Here is a 22078-nt window from a genome sequence, read left to right on the forward strand (position 1 = left end):
CGAGCCGTCTGGCCAGGACAGCTCGGGCGGGGGGATTTGCCGGTCCTCAAGGGACCAGGGCTAGAGGATCCCTTGAGGATTCCCGGACGGGGAGAAGGGGGTCGGGCAGGAGGGGTAGGACGTGAACTCTGCAAACTCAGAGTGGACCCGCGAAGGCTCCCTTTCTGCACTTCGTCTAATCTTATACAGGCAGAACGCAGCTGCTTAGCCAAATTTAAGAATTCTTGTGCGGTTTTGTCTCCCGACCTGGCCAAATTCACAAATTTAACATACACCGCACTCCAAAACACGGCAGTGTCTATCAGCCGGGAGGTAGTCTTTGGAAAGTGCAGGAAAAGATACCTTACGAACCTCTTCAGGTCCCTTTTAACAAACTTAACATTCATAACAACTAACAAACTCTTAACTTTAGAATAAACATCTCTCTGGGGGCCACTGAGTCTCGCACCCATGACTCGAGCTGTTATCTGTGGCCACCAAACTCCCAAAAAGCCTCAAAATTAAAAACCGAACAAAACTCACAACCACCGCGCAACACAATCTCGGCCAGGCCACCAACCTCGGAACCGAGGGCGGCTAAAACAAAACTCCGAAAACCAAAACCAAGGCACAAACACAAAACCGACAAAGCAGAACTAAAGCTGAGGACGTCAGGCAAACCAAACCCGAAAGAGATAGAGGAGCAATCCCAAAAGCGGCGATCTCCCCCCCCCACCTCTCCGGGGGCTGCGCAGCCTAGGCGCTCCGGAGTTAACCTAGAGCACCCTTCCCCTGTGGAACCCTCCCCCTCCCTCGGGGGACAGTGCCTTCCCTGGGCAAGCTATACTTACCCCTGCCTGAGCGGTCCTCGGAAAAAAGATGAGGCTTCGGGGGAGTACCAACTCCGAAGGGGCTCCCGGGTGCTGGAGTTGTCCCCTTCGTCCTCTGGGAGCGCACTGCTAGAGCAGCTGCTTCCACCAGAGGCACACAGTCCGCGGGTACCTCGAACCCCTCGCGGTCTCCCAAAAGGTAATCCAAACGCAAGCCCGATGGCTTGTGTTCCGCGTCCTGTGCCGCAGCGACGATTCGCAGCCAATCAGAGGGGCCCCACGTTGGGCGCCACCCCTGCCGCCGTGCGCCTATCAGATGCGGCTAGCCCAGGCACACGTGACAGAACACCAAGCTTTGGGCTCTCCACCTAAGTCAGCTGCCGATGTCGCTGCAATGGAGTTGGTGGTAACAGAGAGAGGACTCTCTCAGAGTGGGTACAGGAAGGGTTTATTCACTGTCCCGGATCTCTGAGAGAGACCCCGAGACTGCTTGTGCACCGGCTTAAGTACAGGTAGGTAGGTGGGTTGGAACAGGCTGCGGCAACCAATGACAGGGAACCAGGGAGTGGCATGCATGAGGGAGGATCCAATAGGGAGAGATCAGGGAAAGAGCGGGAAGGAGCCCAGCCAATCTCCAGGCCCAGGCCTCACGGAGATTGACAGGGGGAGGGTAGGGTGATGGACAGGACAGGTGGCGGGAAGGAGCAGCCTATCAGGAGCTGTCTCCGGGGAAGGCAGGGGAAGGGTTATATGACTGAGGAGTAAACAACAAAATGGAGGACAGGGAACAAGAACCCGGGGAGCCATCTTGAACCATAGGAAATAATGAGAACTGGGGTACAAAGAACTTTAACAGTACATAAAACATCAAAAGAACACCCACAGCTTCCTTTACAGATCTGCAATTTTAGAATGGTTTCATTTTCCTGGGTGCTGGTGAGGACAAACAAGACCCGTAAGGGGGTTTATCAGAGCTGACTCCCCCCAAAAGCTTTTGTCTACACAAAAGAGAAGAGGCAAGTTATAGTTACTGAAGACTTCCACCTGTGGCGACCAAGGCACCAGTCTGGTGGTTTAACCCAAGCTAGTATCCCAGGTTCATTGCTTTGCCAGGGCAAAGTTCCAGGATGCTCCAGAGAGACTATTGAGGCTTGTCTGCCTCTGTGTTGTATTGCTTTTCTATTTGAGCACAGTTGGTATTACTGGGGGTAATGTAAAACATGCTGAGAACAACCATAAATCTCTGAGGGCAAGGATAAAAGGCATGTGGGGGCCCATGTTGTGTCCACTCAAGCCTGTCACTAAGGCAAAAGATGAGTAGAAGTGGTCTCATCCAGCAGGTGAACAGCTGTCTAGGTATGCCTGGTGTTGCAGTCAGAGCTTTGGCTCTGGGATCCTTTCTGAACCTTTCAGCAAGCACCAACTGCTAAGGTCAACACTGTAGCTCACAGTAGCAGGATGAGAGCCAAAGGGCACAAGCTGAAACATCAGAAATTCTGATTAGGCATTAGAAAAACATTATTTTAAGGTGGTGGAATACAGGAACACATTGCTTAGAGGGGTGGTGGAATCTCAGTCCTTGGAGACTGATCTGTGCACAGACTTTAGCAACCTTTTCTAATTAGATCTGTTCTGAGCAGAGTGTTTGACTTCTGAAGGGTCTTTCCAATCTTCATGATTCTAAATGAAGAATGATGGGAACCAGCTCTGCATACCAAAAATTACTAGCTTTCCCTACTCGTTATTTAAAGGGATCTCAAAAGACTTGTTCAGATGCTTTTATTGTGGATACCTAGGAGAAGTCTAGATGAATCAATCTCAGCTCCAGTTACCCTTTTGCTGCTGTTTGAAACCCATAGGAATTTAGGCACTTGAAAGCCTTAGTGCCTTTGATATTTTATAAGTTGAAATCTTATTGAAAACAATTTCTGAGACAGAAGGCTTCTTTTTATAGTTCTCACAGTATTTCTAAAGTATAAAAAAATATTACCATATCACTGTACAAATTATTCACCACTTCATTGATGGATGAGAAAGACAGGGGTTTTTTTCACCTGAGTCTTAGGAAGAGTTACACCCTAATATCTGTAAGGTTGTGTCACTTACTCACTAGAAACAGTTACAGAACCAATTCCTCTTGAAGCAAAACATCTCTGTGTTAAAGCCCTCTCTGGAATACTTAAATTCTTATTCTGTGCACTTGTCTCCCAATGCTTACTCATATGAATAAAACCATTGATTCAGTTAACTTTTTTTGTATTAGTGACTTATTACCGTGCTGGAATTTTTGAGTAGTATAATGGTTACTTTATATAATAACCTTTATAATATCCTTTTGAGATTTTTGATGTTGGCATAATTCTTCTAAGTTGCTTTAAGTACAGAATAACAGAGAGAAAAATGTGAGCAGAAAAACATAAGACAGCAGAGGCAGGGGTGACTATCTTCTTTCTAAAAGCAAGATAAAAAGTCCTTAATAATTGAGCTGACATTTACAGAAACATACTTTTTGGCAGTATTACCTGACCAAAATTGTTCAACCTTTTACTACAAAAATTGCCCTTCAATTTCATGCTAATTTTTTTTCTCAACTATAAAATTCCCTGAATTATTTTGCATTTCTATTTAAAAATATATAGATCCTCAACTGAGTGACAACATTGATGACTAAATAAAATAGAAGAATACTGTCCCTAATTCTTGCTTCATTGCTGAAGCTAGTAAGATTTAGCCATCTATTCCTCACAGGAGTTTGAGATCTGTTTCTATCTGATGTAAAAGCTAAAGGCCTAATGAATAAAAGTAGCCACTTCCAAAAATGAAACCAAGTAAAAAATATTTGTTAGCAAAAGATGTGTTGTTCCAGCTTGTCAGCATGAGTCTAAATCTGGACTTGTAAAAAGCTCTTTGTACAAGATGTGAAGAGAAGTCCATTTTGGCAAAGAAATTAATGTTAATGTTTTCACTTCAGCATTTCTTATCACCCTAGTAACAAGGCTTCCCGTGACCTATCACCCCAAAGCCTACAAGTTTACTCCAAGATCAAAGAAAGACGTTCCTTACAAAATTCATTCACAGGGGAGGCTTGGTTGCACATGCGCACTGCAAGGAAGTGTCCATGTCACCACACTTTATGCCAATAGCTGAAACAAAGGAAGAGAGAAGGAAAGACACACTGATAGAAAAAGAGTAGGAGAACTGCAAAGCAGAGGTGAATCAGAGATGGAATCAGAAGGCTTGATCTAAAAATCAAGAAGTTGAACTAAGATAGATAAAAGAGACAAAGGTTAACATGAAAGACTGAAGAAGAGGGCTCATCAATGATGCTGAAACACAGACCCAGGAAGGTGATAAGCTGTCTCCATGGAAACTGCAGGCAAAAATCCTCTGGAGATTGGTAAAGATCAAGGCCAGACCAACTGAAAAAGGAGTCTAGAGTTAAGGCTGTTTATGGAGAATATGAAGTACTACAGATCATGAGAGTGATTCTGTTGGTGGGTGAGAACAAGAAAAATCAGTCTAGGAAAAGGCTGTAGAAAAGGAACCTGAACAGGTATAAATGAATGTGTCTGGGAAAAGATGGTGGAATCTTTTGTCAAGAAATCCCTTTTGAAAGATGCCTACTAATGATCTTCTTTTACTGTGTGCCTGGCTTTTATATATGGAAGATTACCTAAAATTAAGTATTCTCAAGGATATGATCATCACCTCAGATTTGACACTCATTATCCTGGACTGTCTCACAAAATATTTGTAGATTTTTCCCATTAGTAAATCTGAGATTCCATTCCTGTTCTGTAGGAACTGGTTTAAAAACCAGCACACCTCAGAATAGCAGCAGTATAAATTCTTTAGTGGTAGTAAGGAAAATCAAGAAAAATAGGAAAAAAATAAAAAGGAGAGGAAAACAAAAAAAGGAAAGAAAAAAGCAGAAAGAGGAAACAGGAGGGGAGGGAAGGAAAAAGAGGGGAAGAAAAGGGGGGATAAGGAGGGGAAAAGGGGGAGAAAAGGAACTGTGAAAATATTACTGTGAGGCATAATACTCCAACACACAATTGCATATTCTTTATTCAAAATGGTGTTTGAATATCAGGGAAACTGAAGAAAAACACTGTTGAACAGCTACTCTAGTAAGTGAGCCTACTGTACCCTATGTATGGTATCAGACAGATTTTCTGTAGAGAGATATATTCTATAGCCACATAATTAAAACCTACTTATTATTGCACAATGTATTTAAAAGAGACTATTAAGTTTGTACAAGAAAACTTAATTCTCACATGTTCTATAGCATGGAATGTAGCTTTATATATTTTATGTGTGCAAAAGGCATAAAAAAAAAGTTCACTTTATTTCATTTAAACTGGAGTCACTCCAATTAGGATTCTACAGATGAATCTTCCTGTTATGCTACTTAAAATAGAAGGTTTTCATGAAATATTTATTTTGAATCTCAGTGAATATTTTTTTAAATTATATAGTATTCTCCAGGCAAATTAATTTTTTTTACAAGCAAACAAAAGAAATGGAGCTCGTTCTTTAAAATGTTCAGCATCGGTTATTTTCCTTTTGAAAGACAGCCCTAAACCTTTGCTATTTAGATTACAGAAACTGTCTCTAATTTTTCAGAATTACTTTTTTCTCACCCATCTGTTGTGATGCTGACCATCTTTTTGTTCAATTAATTTTCTCTCTTTCTCAGTCTGAATTACACTTTGTATATGTATGGATAGCAATTTTTTTCTTCTATACCTTCATTTAAATACTTTCAATACGCTGAGTTCCTTTAGACCTATCATAAAACCAAGCCTCTCCACACAGAAAAAAAAAGGATTTAACTTACCGTGGAAGACCATGTCTCAAGTCTGCAGGTTTCTCTTGGTCCGAGTACTTTGCCCTCACCACAAATCCCCTTCTCTCTGCTCTGACCACTGACAATTTTTTTCCATAAAGACCTAGAAAAAAAGACAAATAGTTTCAAAAGAAGGTGACTACTACTTGTGCTTCATCTGTGTCCCCAGGTCCAATACTATTTATATGAGATGGATTTGCTCTAAGATCATGGGCCAGATCAGGTCCATTAATGGTCTGAGGAAAAAAAAATAAAAATGGACAAACAGAAAAAATATAAGTATTAAATAGCAAGCAAAACTTACAAGAGCTCTTCTTTCTACATGTTCCTAGGAGCAGGACTGTGAGCATCCAAAGAGCATTACCATCAAACAGAGGGGTGCTCAATGAGCAGAGATTGAGTGATCATTCTTGAAGTGCAGTTTCGACACTTCGATTCTACCTGATCTGAGTGACTGAGTTCCATGTTAATTGAGGCTGAGTTCTGTATCTTTTATGTTGTATTCCAAAGACCTGGATGAAGAATTTGGGCCCTTAAAGCACAATACACTATGAGCATTTCATTCTTAAGTAAATACTTAAACTCTGGGATAACTCTCGTTAATGAGACTTTGCACTATGGTCAGGGGCATTCACTACCTGCCAAGCTACAATCTTTTATAAGCATCTGAAGTGGGTGGGGTGTCTTGGGTTTTTGTTTGTTTGGGTTTTGTTTGTTTGTTTGTTTGATTGATTGATTAGACAAACACAGATATTAATGTATTGTCAAGCCAGTCTGTTATGAGAAAGGTTCTAAAAATTGATTTTGTTTTTACAAGCCTGTGGTTTGAAAGCCAAACAACAGTTCTGGAACCAAGAGTGTTATCAGGTGGGAAAAAATTATTAGATTCTATCTTCCATAGGCTATTGACTAGAAAGCATCTAAACTATCTGGTCTTACCTCACTGATAAAGAGAAAAACACATAACAGCAAAAGCATTACATATAACTGTTAGGGTTACTATAAGCTGTATACCAGCAGAGAGACACACCTAGTTTTGTAACATCCTGCCCAAACTCTCAAAGGTGAGCTTGAATCACCACATTCTCAGGTCACAAAGGAGAGCAACAATAATTTTTAAGACTTCTACCCAAATACTCTGCACAAAGGAATGTGGGTCTGATTACATTTTATGGACTAACTGCTTTCAGTCTCTTCAGTGATGCAAAAACAGATGTGAAATCAGTCTGGCTAACTGGTTTGCCATCTTTACCACTCTGCTGTGACACTGGGATGCTGTCAAGCAGCTGGAATTTACTGAAAGTGAATGGGGCTTTTTATTTACAGGAGTCACATCCAAGTTAATCAGTAACAGGTGATGTCTTTACTCGAAAAAAGAAAGACATCTAAAAAAAGAAAACACATCATGCAAATTGGTGCTGACATTCTAAGTAGCTGTAACAAGATCAGTCTTTTTCACAGTTGTGTATATAAATAAATTTTAAAAAACATCCAATCAACAAAATCAACAAAACCAAATCAACAGATGGAAAAAAAAGGAGGAGTAGCAAGATAGTTTTATATAATTCTGACCCTTCTAGTCTTTCAAAGTGATCTAAAACATGCTCATCAATGACAATGATCAGATTTAACAAATAGACAACTATGAGAAAAAACCTGCAGCATTCCATGCTCATTTGAAAAGAAAAAAAAAATGTACAGAAATATGTGAGCAAAAATACAATTATATGAATTTTTTGTTAGGGTGATGAATTCCCGGGTATGAAAGGCTTGATGCCAAATGATATTTATTCTCCTTTTGGCTTTTTGATATCAAATTATATTTATTCTCCTTTTGGCTTTTATTCTCCTTTTGGCTTTTATTCTCCTTTTGACTGTTTCAGATATTTACAGATAGTGCTTATAGCAATTGAGGGTTAAAACCTTGCAATATCCCACCCACAGACAACTTCTACATGCTCTTTCTGATGCTAAGATATTGTTTGGTTACCCATTCTCTTTTCATGTGTATGTGTTTCTTCTGGTGCATGTACAAGAAAATCAAACAGATAATGGATTCATTAGCAGAATTCTGACCCCAAAAATCACAATTTAATGTTTATTTTGTATTCTAACATCATAAGATCCTTCTATGGGATATGGATTCCTGCATATTAGACACTACAGAAGAAGGCAAAAAAGGGAAAGGGTAGCTGTATATCAGCTATATATTGGTGAGATAAAATTTCATACCAGCAAGACAGAGAAGAAGTCACTAAGCAGGGAAGCACTTGTACAGATATACACAAAAAAATGCACAGGGTAAACAGCCTACGTGTTTGGTGTCACTTATTGCCATAAACTTCAATGTCCTTTATTGTTTCAGGAAGTATTACTGCCTGATAGTCTGAAAAAGAAGTTTGTTTCATCTGGAGCTCCCTAAGCCTTTTACGTATCATCAAGTTACTAGAAAAAAAATTTTAATGATGAAGGACTTTCACCTTCCAGGTAGACCTCATTGAATATTCATGCTGAAAAAATGTGCCAAATAGACTCCTTAAATATCCTGAAGGTGTAAGAAAATTAAAGAAAGACAGAATTATACATTTTCTTGGTATCAACACTCTCAGAGTAGATAATATTAACTAGACTAGTAAGGTTTTTTTCCATTAGTCTTAGCAAATTACACTGAAGACAGAGATGACAATCAGGAAGAACACCCATGCAGTGCATCCCAGACGATGATATATCAGCTGTCTGCAGCAAGAAGTAATCATTGCGCAGTGATTAGAAAACAGAATAATGGCCAGGCTCATGATGGTGCCTCAGTCATAAGGGATGACAACCATTAGTTTCTGTGGTGCTACAGGATATTTGGCAGTAATGACTGAACAGAACATCAGTAAGAGATCAGCTGCATGAATGAGTGGTTGTGTCACTGCTTGATTTATTTTTTTTAGACACTCTTGCATGGCAGCACAGGAATGCCTGAAGAAACAAGTGTCAGGAGGAAGGGGTGATAGATAATGAACCCAGAAACAATAGAAGCACAGTCTTGAAGAGATTCATCAAGCTAGATTCATCCCAAAGATGCAGAGGTTACTGAAGTGCAGAAGCCTAGGAAGAAGTGCACTGACAGCTTAAGGGGGAGTCACTGTGTTTTTTGAAGCCAATCAAAATTATGGCCAAACATCTGGCAGCTGATGGAAGCTTAAACTTCACCCAGTAGACATGTCCATGGAATTAACCCTAAAGAGAATAACCAGGAAAAAAGAGAAAATAAAACATAAACAGATAAACTAAGTCTACAAGGCACAGGAGTCAGAAGCATACTGTTTGCTTCTGGTTGAAATATTTTCTTAAAGAGAGTATATGCTGGGTATTTAAAGTGTGGCTGTGGCCTGGAGATATTGTTTATTTCCCAGACCTCACTGGGCTGCAGGGACATGACATTTTCACCCCTGGGGCAAGTAAAGCAGCTGAGCTGGTTTCTTGATTGTTTTATTTTGTTTTATAGTTGCATTTCACATAATTAAAAAATACAAACTGCTCCTTTTTCAGAAATTTTATAGATCTTATTAACTTCAGCCACCTTGGGTTTTTTTTTTTTTTTTTTTTTTGCAATTGTTACTGTCTGCTTTTAAAGTTCTGTATCAGTGTGGTAGATTTCTCCTTTGTTAGAACTTTTTTTTTCTTCTTTTATTTTTCATTTTTATTTCCAAAACATCCCTTTAATATGATCCAGCAAAACTGAGTATTTCTGGTTAGAAGTAATTTATGACTAGATCCATTGATGAATGATGTTATACTTCAGGTGTCTCTTCTGTAAATAAGTGAGGGTAGTTGAAAAGATAAACAAAGCAATTTAATAGACATTTGTTATAATTTGACCAGTATTCTGAAGAGTGCTAACAAGTCGGCTGATTCAAAGTACAAAATGTCAGTATATCACACTGAAAACAAAACAAAAGCCTCCAACCTATTAAATATAACTATTGGTTGTTCTAAGAAGACTAAATGGACAAGTCACAATTTTGTGACTGAGGACTATCTATTTTCTTGTAATTACATGAAGGCAGTATCTAAAGTGATTTTTTTCTTTTTTGAGTAATTGTTCTGGGGAAAAAAACTCATTGTTATAATGAGGAGAAACTTCCTACATAGCTTTTACAGTCGTGCTGTCATTTATCATTAATACAGTACTTACATTCACTTAATTCACAACCTTTGCTACTTAAGCTGTACACGAGTCTGTAGAGATTTACTGATCAGGAGAAACCTCACCAGTATTAAATGTACCTGTTCAAAGAGGTTTAAATAAGACATGATGTTCATCTAAAAAGAATGCTGGATGTTTGACAAATCCAAAACATGCAAATTCTACCTATTTTTAAATCACTGATTGCTGAGTTTCATTTCTGACTGAGTGGCCATTGACTTAATTGCAATATTATAAACTCATAAGTGGTCCTTGTTCAGAAAAGACACAGGGATATGCCCTGAAGAATGTGTTGCTAAACATAAGATTAGCTAGCCTGTGAAGCCTCAGCAGAAAAGCCATTAATTTGTGAAATTGGGGCTCAGATTGCAATTATTTTTCATCTTTCTTGATAAAGGTGACTTCCCTGAGTCTCCTCTATCTTTGTAATATGCCTCAATCCAGTCATTATAATAATGCATTTTCAAATTGAAAGGATGTTGAATTCTCAAGTAAGCTCCTGCATTTGTAATCAAATATATTGTTATCCACTGACTTAAGAGCATTTTGCTAGGATGTTGTGTCAATGAACAATCAGAAGGGAAATTATGTATGTTATAAGTTTAGGAAAAAAAAAAAGTCTATTTTTTGTGTTCAGGATACAATGTAGTGTGTTTGTATAGACATGAAACTGAAGTTCTTCTACATCTCCTTCAAAGGAGAAAAGGGTAACTCTTGTAAAGTACATCATAATAGAGTACAATCTCTAGCTGTTTTCCTGTTGAAATATACGAATTTAAAGTAGTGTGAAATATTGTTAAGTATACTTTTGAAGATTATTTGAAGACACTGTTTTGGCCACAGCAAACTTGCTAATCTAGTATTAAAAACTGTAGAACCATATTCCCAGCTTCAGAAGATAGTTCACACTGCTCAGGCAAAATAAATTCAGCTACAAACAGATTTTCAACAACCTTCTTTCATCTTAATCTAAGAGCATTCAAAACCTACTAAGCCCAGTTCACACTGGAAAAAAAAGCAGGAATTGAATTTTTATCTTCAACATAAAAAGAAAAACTTTGAAGCACATATACAGAGAAATGGTGTCAGGCCATTTCAGTGGTGCTTAATAGGATTGCATTTGAGTAAGAGACAACATGGAGAGAATGTGGCTGGCATGTGTAAACCACATAAAGGAGTCATTTTGTCTTCAAGTATAAGTCCAAAAAAATACTTTGCAATCTATTATCAAACTGGTTTCATGACAACTAAAAAGTTCAAAAAGCTGAAATTTCATTTTAGTCCCTGAAAAATTCGATTCTGTTTTTGCAAGCATTATGCCATTTGTCTTCCTCTCTTTTCCATCCTACCCAAGAAAATTTGAAAAATAACTAGTATTGTGTCAAATGCATGGCTGATGAAACTAAAGACCAAAATGACAAGGAAGAAAATCCTACTAAAAATATAGTCAAGATAGAGTCAAGGTCCCAAACTTCATTTACAAATTCCATGGTAAATCTCAGGTGTTCCTTTTTCTCGTTATATTCATGATGGATACATGAAACAAGGGGCAGACATATTTTCTCTTACTGAATTTTAGCATGTCAGAGAGAAGATTCAAATGTACCTTTTAAACTGCACAAACACAAGTCTGTGTCTACCTGGCTATGTGACAAGTCTCCTCTGTACACCCATGAAGGAGCCTAGAGACACAAGAGAGGGAGGAGTTGGCCCAAATCATCTCTGGGTGGGGCACTCCCTTGGGCCATCACAGGGACTGTCAGCCCAGAAAAAAGAAAAAAAAAAAAAAAAAAAAAAAAAAAAAAAAAAAAAAAAAAAAAAAGCCCAGAGAAGCACTGCAATGTGGGAGCTGAGCCAGTGGGGGCCAAAGGTCAGCCAGCTCCTCCTTACAATGCATCAGGAATAAATTCAAGACTATGGGAATCCTTCCTTTAAGTTAAGTTGAGTTAGAAACCTCTAGCCAGAAGACCCTAGGGTCGTTGTTTTAATTAGCCAAAGTCCTGTTCCCCAATTGGCTAGTTGTGTTCCTTATATGGTTATGCTGCTAGAATGTTCCTTCCTAAGGTTATATATATTGCTGTTCTCTCCACTGTTCTGGTCTTCGGCTGGTTACCCCCCTGGAGTTCTGCTGGATACTGCACAAGGTTTTGGGCACCATTCCTATTTTCCTTTATCTGTTATTAAAGTGTTCTTTTTCTAGTGCAAATTTTCATCCCTGCTCCTAATTATTTTCTCACCACACTCTGTCCTGAAGTCAGGGGACCTAGAGGTTTTTCACAGATACCCTCACTGAGACAACACATGGCAGGTGGCAACACAAAAGAAAGAACTCCTGAGGAATGTCAGGAGTTCCAGGCCCCTCCCTGAGCTGTCACAGCAGAGCTGCAGGCCATGGAACCCATGCTGTGGGTTGTGGCGAGCAGCTAGCTGTCTAGGGGTGAGACCTATTACGGGTTGCAGGGCAAAAGCAGTGTAGGGTCATACCAGACTTAAGGGATATTAAGGAAATCAGGTATGTATGAGAGCACCTGCATATTTCTAGGCATGGGAATTCAATGGGATCAGCCACTGGGGCCAGGGGAATGCTGGAGTGGGTGTGTACCAGCAACTGGAGTAAGTCTCTTCCCTCAGAGGCTTGTGTGTCTGTGTGTCAGCACCTGGGAACTGGAATCATAGCATTTTACTGAAGCTCAACCAGCATCCTCAGATTCTGCTGTGCAGCATGTGACTGTCCTTCAAGCTCTTTATTTATTTATTTAGTTGGTTTCTTTTTTATCCCCACACATTTCTTACTCCTGAGGAGAAATGCAAACTTTATCACTCATTGCCATCTGTAGCTTTGAAACAAAATGAGGGGAGGTGGAAAGGTGGATGATAACAATTTTGGTTGGTTGGTTTACAATCTCCCCTACATGAGATTTTGTGTCAGACATTACAGTTAACTCTTGTAATATCACCTTCTTTAGCCTTTCTGTTTTTATAACCGTCTCCAAGTTTCCTCACCAGCATCATAAAGGCATACAGAGAGTGAAATTACAACTCCAAGGTTTGCTAAGAAATGGTAGGAAACTATTTAACAATATGAATAGCCACTGAAACAAAGCTTGCTCCGTATCACACAAAGCTATAGATAATTTTTAATTACTGGAAGAGTAAGGGACATATTGGACTTTTTAATGATAGCTAAAAATAAAATTGCAGAACCTATGATTAAAAGAGAAAGAAATTCTACATCAAGTATTTAAGTTAATCCATAAAAGGCATTTAGTGATACACCAGATTGTCAAATACTGATAATTGGGGTTAGGCATCTTGTATTTCAAAACAACTTGCATATAAATTCTCCATTGAAACAAAGAAGCAAGACAGGGTAAAGATGCTTAGGACAAATAGCAGATATTTGAACAGGAAAATGTTAGGGGAAAAAAAACAACACAGCAGTGCCTTGGCAGCAGCTCTATTTAAAAGCCTAAATGAACAAAATATGGTTGTAAAAACAATAATAAAACAGTTTAACTGATGTGAATGAGTGGGAAACAAGATTGTTGCCTCTAAGTCTCTTGCTTGTGCCTCTATCTGTCCTATCATTTCAAAAGGATTATATGAAAAGTTAATGATTGCCTTTCTTTCTAAAATATTCCATCCTACTGCAATTAAGACACATAATAACTTCTTAGCACTGGTGAGTCTGTGATGGAGGATAACAGCATCAGCTCTATCCTATCTAAATGCAGGAGGTTACATCCTTCTAGGAACTCATCAGCTCCTGCTCTTGTTGCAATCTAAATAAGGCCCCCACTCATAATTCTGTACCACCAGAATCAAAAAATAAGACATGGAAATGAAACATCCTCAGAATTATTCTGAGACTCCTCATTCCACTGCTGTTTACTAAATAGTAATGGACAAACACTTCAGAAAAAGAGTGGTCATTTTAGGCTGGAAGATGCTGCTTGCAGAAGAACCAATGGTGTGGATTAGATCATACTTTACTTTAGAGTGAAAATCAATCCAGACCAAACAGACCTAGATGCGCTTCCTGACTGAAAGTCCAAAGATGTGTCCATACCACCAGCATAATTTGAAGCACAGCCAAAATTACATCACAATTGAATACCACCCAGTATTCCTGATTCCAGAATCACAGAGATGTGGAAAATGTCTTTGCTAAAAAATGGAAAGTGAAAAAACTTAGGCATTGTTTAAAGGCCTTATAAGGGTCACTTAGTGTTAAGGACAGATTTAAAGAACTCTCCCCCAGATTTATGTTCTTAACCAAGAAAATTAATTTGAATTTCAATGAAAAAAAAGCAAATGAGAAGCATATCTGGAAGACTGAAAATCCAAATGATCAGAATAATTTTTACTCTGTATTTGAAAATATTTGAAACAGTATGTGTGTATATATATATATATATATAGACACAATATATTGAAAATTTATTCAAGAATTAGAAAACATGTTCATGAGTTTCTGAAAAAACATACATTTCTGAGGCATTCATCTAGACTAGTTGATAATAAATTCTCAAGCTTCACACATTACTAGGAATAAAACAAACCCTCCAAACTCTACAGAGTATGGTCCAAATATGGTCCTCTAAAATTCAGATAATATTGCTTCCTCTTCTTCTTCTCTATCTTCTTCTTCTCTACTTGCTCCTTCTCTTCCTTCACCATGACTGTCATTATGATCACTGAAAAGTTAATATCTGAAAAGGGATGAATTGTCAAATCTAAAAACAAAGAGAAATTACCGTGTATTGTTTATGGTGGCATAATTTGTTGTTTTGTTCTTCCAATTTTAACTAATGCAAAAAACAGGTAGACACACATTTAAGATTGCATATTCACCGAGATTGTTTTTCTCTAAATTGTGCTATTCAATAATGGACTGAATAGCAACAAAAATAGAGAACAAGCAATGGATAGGACTTTGAAACTGATGTTCTAAGCCTCTAGATTTGCAGGCCCAAATATTCATACATTCTCTTCCACCCGTACTGACCCAGAAAAACGGATCTGGCTGTCACAAAGAAGCCTCCTAGCTGGCCTGCTAGGAAGCGACTCACTTCCCAAAATGATGGGTGACTAGAAAGTAAGGTCAAAAATCAATGAAAGCTGCTGAGAGCTCTCACTGAAAACAAAAACAAAACAAAACAAAACAAAACAAAAAAACAAACAAAAAAACCCCAAAAACAAGCAAACAAAACAAAACAAAACAAAACAAACACAAACAAACAAAAAAAAATCATCACTTTCTATGGACACTAAATATATATAAAAAACCACCCTTATTTTACACTATATTTCAGAAATGTAAACATTGATATGATTTTTTTCTTCCTTCTAGCGTGATACTTTGTATATTTCTGAGTAAACCCCTTTGCAAGACTTTTGCTCCTGTCAAGACAGATGTCTTCACTAGAGCAGGCACAACCGTGATGATAGCACTTTGCAGTGCTGCAGACAGCCAATCTGTGTAATCTCTGTTTTCATATGGTTTAGCTCAGTCAGCTTTTCCTAATCCATGTTCAAAGTCTGGCTAAATATTGGAACAAGAGAAATGTTATATTGTTTGAGTTTGGAAAGACAGATGGAGCTTTTGTATTTGTTCCATATTGAAATCTAGGACAGAAGTATTTCTTCTGGTAGCTGTAAGGTAACTGCTGGATAAGTTGAAGGGGGAAAAACAGGTGTGGAGATGAAGCTTTAAATCACTTCAGTTTTGTGCTTCCTGTAATTGCTGATGTTCCTTATTTACTAGGGCAAAAGAATTAAGAGCCGTTAACAAACTCAGTCTAGTCAAGAAGACACTTTATGTTTGAAATAACATTGAAAATGTTTTTCATGTCAGATTGTGAAAAAGCTAACATATCAGCATAGCCTGAAAAAAATAAAAGAAAAAATGCCTGCACCTTTCTTGTTTCTCATTCAGGGCTTGTTTGCTAGAGGAAATCTGGAATTATTTTCAGTTTTCAAATGCATTCCCTCACCATCTTGAACTGCTATAGTCACCAAGGATATAACTACACCTATATATTTGATTCCACTGTTTACAGTTTGCATGTTACACCTTTTTGTGTTGAATCTTGTGAAACTAGTGATTCATAAACTGGAAGAAATGTACAACAGGGACTCAATTCTACAGACTTAGGCACACAGGCAAACGTGATGTTTATTCCATGGATATTTAACCTAATGTTTCTGGTAGTTCTTCCATTTTCTTCTTCCGCATCACCTTGCCTATATCATTGAAAATCTGATTGAACAGTACGCCAAAGATTCTATTAAATCACTCGTACCCCAAGGCAAGATCAATCATACCAAGGTAATTTCTGAAAAATCTGGATGTAGTGTGGTCTTTGAAATTTCTCATAAAGACACTGTAATCTTTAAATAGCCTTTTTGAACACTTAATAATCTCTGACATTTTCCTATATATATAACATAATATCTAACATTCTATTGCTGCAATTACTTTTGTCCCAAAGAGTTTGAGAACTGATTACTGCCCTTGGATTAAAAAAAAAACCAAAAAACTTCAACTAACAGAAGACTACCATCATATGTCTTCTAGATTGCTTCCTCCAGTTCTTTTCCCTGTTTTTTAAAATTTTCCCTGCCAGCCCCATACTCTAGACTTCTGACAACACAGTTATACAGAGATATATCCATTTCATTATTTTCCAAAATGTTATGACCAAAATGGGGTCCAGAACTCCTCGAGTATTACAATGATTGATAAAGTAGAAGTCTTTCAACTGACAAACAATACTCTTATTTATTCATCCTAGTATAATCTCTTCTCTTTTTGATGACAGAATTTGGCAGCAGCTTGTGACTCATGAAAGTACTGGATGCAGCTGATTAGTCCTTCCTAAGATTAGAATTGAATTTAACACTGCAAACATTTTAGTTGTTTGGCGTTAGGTATCAGCCTGCTTCTGTAGAAGCAAATTTCCTACAATCATGCTCCAGTTAAGTATGACCTCACAGGTTTCTGAATAGTTATTTCATTCACTGATAGTCATGAAACAAATTTCACAGTAGGATAAAAATTTTAAAGATGTTTATATTCTTGCAAGTGTGACTCAAGTACATATCTAAGAATAGAAAAAAAAAAGGTAGGAATATTATAATTGCTGAAAATGCTTTGCCGTGATCTCTCATTAGACATCAGTGAATCTGCACACACCAGGCATCATCACCCTCCCATTCAAAATGTTTCAATGTTTTGAATAGACAGAAGAAAATACAGGAGAATAAAAACATCCAATTAGTTCTAGTGCTCACTGATTTAATATTTACTTGCAAGTTTATGGTTTTTATAGTTCTGGTTTACTTAGCTTTGTTGACACTGACATGAACTGTTGTTCAAGATATATTTTCTAAGTTTGGCTGGGATGGAGATAATTTCCTGCATCAATTTTGTTCCTTTTGTTCTTATCCTGAGCCCCCCACACCTCCCACACCTCCTGTCCCACTGAAAGCTTGGCTGCCAGACAGACTTCTTGCACAGCATTACTATATTTGTGGATCTTACATGCTGTTTGGAAAACTTGATTTTTTGATCTCTCAGGAAAAAATTAATGGATTTTTGGTACCTGTTATAGTGCAAATATTTCTGTTACCAACAAAATCCCTCTAACTTACATGAATTTGAATTTTATTTGTGTGTTATCTTTTGCCACTCTGCCTTTACTCCAAGGGCTATTTAAGGTTTTTTCAGTCCTATTTTATGGAGTTTATTCTGCTTTGGAAAGTTCTGTGGAGTTCTATGCCATGTATAAAGGAAACAGTACAAATTTAATCCACAGGTAATGGGAAATCAATGTTGGGATCATTAAGTTGAACTTGTAAACACAAAACTTTAATAAGAATGTGAAATATATTGAGAGTTGAAAACATAAAGGTGAATAAGGACATAAATACTTAGAGCTGGCTGCTGTATGTATGGTATTTTGCTAAGAAAGAAGTAATGTAAGTGCTAAACTTTGAACCATTATTTCTTTTCCTGCTTTAAATAAACAAAAACCTTGGCAAGTTTAAGAACAGCATCATGCAGAATTATGGAAATTATTAAATAGAAACTGAATATCTCGCAAGGGTTAAACTTTCGTTAATCAGTTTCCAGCACTTTATAATGTTTTGGGGTTTTTTTTCATGAGCTTACTCCTTAAAATGTAGAGCTCCAATCCAAAATAAGTACTAATGCCTAGATCATTCCTGGTATGAGTTAACAAAAAAGTAGAGGATTTTTTCTGAGCAATTCTTGGAATTAAATAATTTTTAATTGTTTTCTAAGGCTAAAATGGCATTACATAGAAAGTAACAAAATAATGCAAGTATACTACAGAAATATCAACTTCCGGGAGGCAAGATCTTTCTGGGTCAGGAATAATGTCCTTGCAAAGACAGAAGAGGGTAAAGCAGTGGTACTGAAATTATTTGTTGATAACTTTTCCTTATGTTATTAAAAAAGAGATTCTATGCAACACAATGCTTCTAATAGCAAATGAAATAAAAGTGTGAGGTCAAAAAATATTGCGGGGTATCTGATTATTTAACAATTGTGTTTTCCTTCCCATATTATCAAAATCAACACACTGTGAAAGAACAGTGAGTCCCAATGACTAAGGGTTGCTTACATTAAACTAGTATTAGTACAAGGATGAATTGAAAAGGAACAGCTTTTATAAAAACGGCTTCACTGCATATCTGAATATAAAAATAACTTGTTTCTTCTGTAACTTGGGTTCACTGATATACCTTTAATAACTTTATTTTTTTTTCCCTCTTAAATTCCCTATTAAAATACAACTGTTCAGGTCTTATGACAAAAAAGTCAACACACCTCTCGACAGTGAATTCGAAATATGCCACTAGTAGTTAACTCGAGTTCTGGTGTGTCAGCTAGCATCAAATTTAGTGCCATGCACAATAAGATTTTTATAGGCCTGTAGCAACATTTTATTTTTCCCCCATTTAAGTACATTTTCAATTAAACTCTGATCCATTTTCTTCATGCTTTCCACTCACTGAAATACTTTGCAAATCTATTTTTCAAACTTCTATCCTTAGTCTTGTAAAGCACTGTTATTTCCCTGGTTTCCTCTAGAATATAGTGTAGAGAAATAACTGAGTCATGGCACCCCATAATACAAAGTCCATTCAGCTACAGAAAGTCTGTTCCACTTGGCACTTATTCCTCAAAAGCTACATCCAAGTAAGAACTTTAGCTATAAGAAAACAAACTGTGTAATTTTTAGATACCTACATTCTTCATCCTCCTACTCTGAAGCCTAATGTGCATGGAATCCTAGACAGAGATGCTGCTAATAGAGACACCAAACACTCCCCTATTTACTCAGGAATCAGAGACCGTTCTTAAGTAGTGATATTTAAAAGTATTCCTTGTCACATGACAGCATCCAGACCCAGAAAAAAAACCCAGTAAATTTGGTCCAGTCTTCCTCATTCATGTTGAATTCCTAATGCTTTCTGGTATTAAGAAGATGTGTATACAGTAGAAACACTGGTATTATGCCTTTAAAGAGTCTTCTGAATCTAGTCCTTTACACAGAGTTACACAGCTTCAGAAAGGAAGTGTCCTTTGCCCAGCTTAATACCCACGTTGTTTGCCTCCTTTCTAGCATAACTTTAAAGACTTGTTGCTGAAGCATAAAAAGAAATAAGAATTTTAAAAAGTATTTAGGCTTGATTTCTATCTTAAGAAGTGTGCTTTAGTGAGTTTGGGAATCCACGCAAGTAAATGGGAAAGCTACCACACTAATAAGCACTATGTTTTCCATCAGGGCTATCAGCTTACACTAGTGCACAATGTACTATAGTGTAGCATAGTCCAGTCTAGCTTGCTTTAGCCATAGAATCAAATGTTCATTCTCTGGTAAAATATTAAACTTCTAAAACAAAGAAAGCATATACTGGCAAGTTCTTCATTGTTGGCACAGGCAGCAGTTGATATTTTTTCTGATGCCCAAAGAAAATTAGGCATACAGTGATGGGCTCTCACCTATTTAGCTACAGGAGTCCAACAGCTGTACTCACTGATCTAAGTAATGAAGGAAATGAGGAGGAAGAAAAATTATGGCCTCAGCTATATCTGGATTGCTCACTAAAATATGCAGATAAATATTGTTGAAGAACCTTGAAATGACTTTTGGTCACTGCAGTTACATAATTTTGAGACATATTGGATTATTTATAATTTATTTTTTAAATATTATTTTAATAAAATATTTAGTCTGGATTTGAGACTTTTACCATGTGAAGCAATCTCAGCAGAACCACTAACTAGAGGGCAAAACCATACTATATTTTCAGGAGAGCTTTGAATGGCACCAAAATTGGGATGACACAGAAAGATAAATGCACACAGAAAATGTATGGAACAACATATATGCTCCAGAAATGTGCAAAGATGGTTTCTCATCCCAAAAGAAGTTAATATTGTATTTTTCTCTGCCAGTGCTTACTACAAGATTTAAATTATAATTGAATAGTAATCTTTATAACACCTGTCAGGGATCAGGTAAATAAAACACTTTTTCAGGAACAAACTAAATAAATTTTAGTTTAAATTAGAGGCTTATATAGAAGCAGCTGGCAAAAAAAACCTTAAAATCACAAAAATATTAAAAATATGAGAAAATAGGTGCTTAATGTAAGAAAGTTCTTTCTAAAATCTGTCTGTAGCTGACTGAAAAGAATATTTCCCACAATAAAACATCCCATCCTAAGACATCAAGAGATACTACCTCCTCCATGATAAATCATACCTGACACTCACTAGGGCACTTTAACTGAAAGGTTAAAGTAAGTTTCTAACTTTAAGAATTTGAAGGGGGGCAAAATATACTTCTGAAGTTCTGAGGGAAAATTTTTCCTTAGCAATCTGGAGAGTAACTGGCTGCTGAAAAGTTTCTAGCTCAGGTTTTCAACAGTTACTTCTGATAAGAAACCTGTATTCAGGTGCATGAGTGATCCTTTAGAGGTGTTAATTTTTTTTTAATGTTACCTAATGGGAATGCCTTGACTATAAACTTAAAATAAATACCACCTTTTGGTGACTAGATGGAGGTGAAAGAAACAAAGTTTTAAGTAATATTAGGACATAAATAATTTAAAATTCATGTCTGTGTAATTATGAGAGAGGCTAAATTTCATAGTATTCTCTTTTAATATTCTTTTAGTATCATCACCACTCTTTGCATTGTTTCTCTCTTATTGAATATAACGGGAGGCAGATACCATCTGAAGGCCTCACTGTTTTTGGTTTTCTTCCAAAAATAAATTGTCGTCTTGCTACTGGACAGAGTGGAGAGAAGACAGAGATGTCAGGGCACTAGAGAAACCATATTACCTTCTACTGAAAAATGCTGTGGCAGTATTTGCCTTATTACAAAAGAAAAGCTTATTATATGCCTATTAGGAATATGGTATGAAGATAAATATGTGCTGAAGATTAAAGTTAGAATACATTAGATAAGAGTGCTGTTACAATGAGGAATATGACATCTTTTCTACACATAAGTAAATTTTGCAAAATTTGACTTTGAAGTTTTAGGGTGATAACTACAGAAAAGATGTCAGGGGAACTAAGGGTAAGACTTACGTATTCAATAAAGAAGGAACACAAAATATATGTTGTTATGAAAACTCTCAAAATGCATGTTTTTCCAATTACATCAATGGCAATTGCACATGTTTTGTATAGACAGAAAAGTTTAAGGTAAGCAATCCCATAAAAGCAAAGCAATTAAAAGTTTTACTTGAAATAAAAATTCCGTTTTTGGCACACTGCATTGTGTATAGGTTTAACAGCACAGATGGTATACTCCTTTATATCCTTCTTTTTTGCTGTTATCTACAATAGTTAATTGAAATATGTTCTTTGTTTGATTTAATAGAGGGGAGCAAAGAATTCATGTGTCTTTAATGAAATAAACTATTTTCAGTGCAAGATTCATAGAAAATGTTTTTGGTAATTGTAAAAGACAGCTGTCATGATCGTACTGAAACTATGATTCAGAGACACTAGGTAAGACATTTATGTCAATTAGATTGTATGTATTGTCTTGGCACATATTCATGGTATTGTTTAAAGTCTATTATTTCACAGCTCATTGGTTTGCCAAAAGAAAAAAACCCACAAAATATTTTCCACATTTGAAAAGAACTTAAACTCCAAAGGTA

Source organism: Zosterops lateralis (genome assembly GCF_965231275.1).
Source record: "Zosterops lateralis genome assembly, chromosome: 1".
NCBI lineage: Eukaryota > Metazoa > Chordata > Aves > Passeriformes > Zosteropidae > Zosterops > Zosterops lateralis.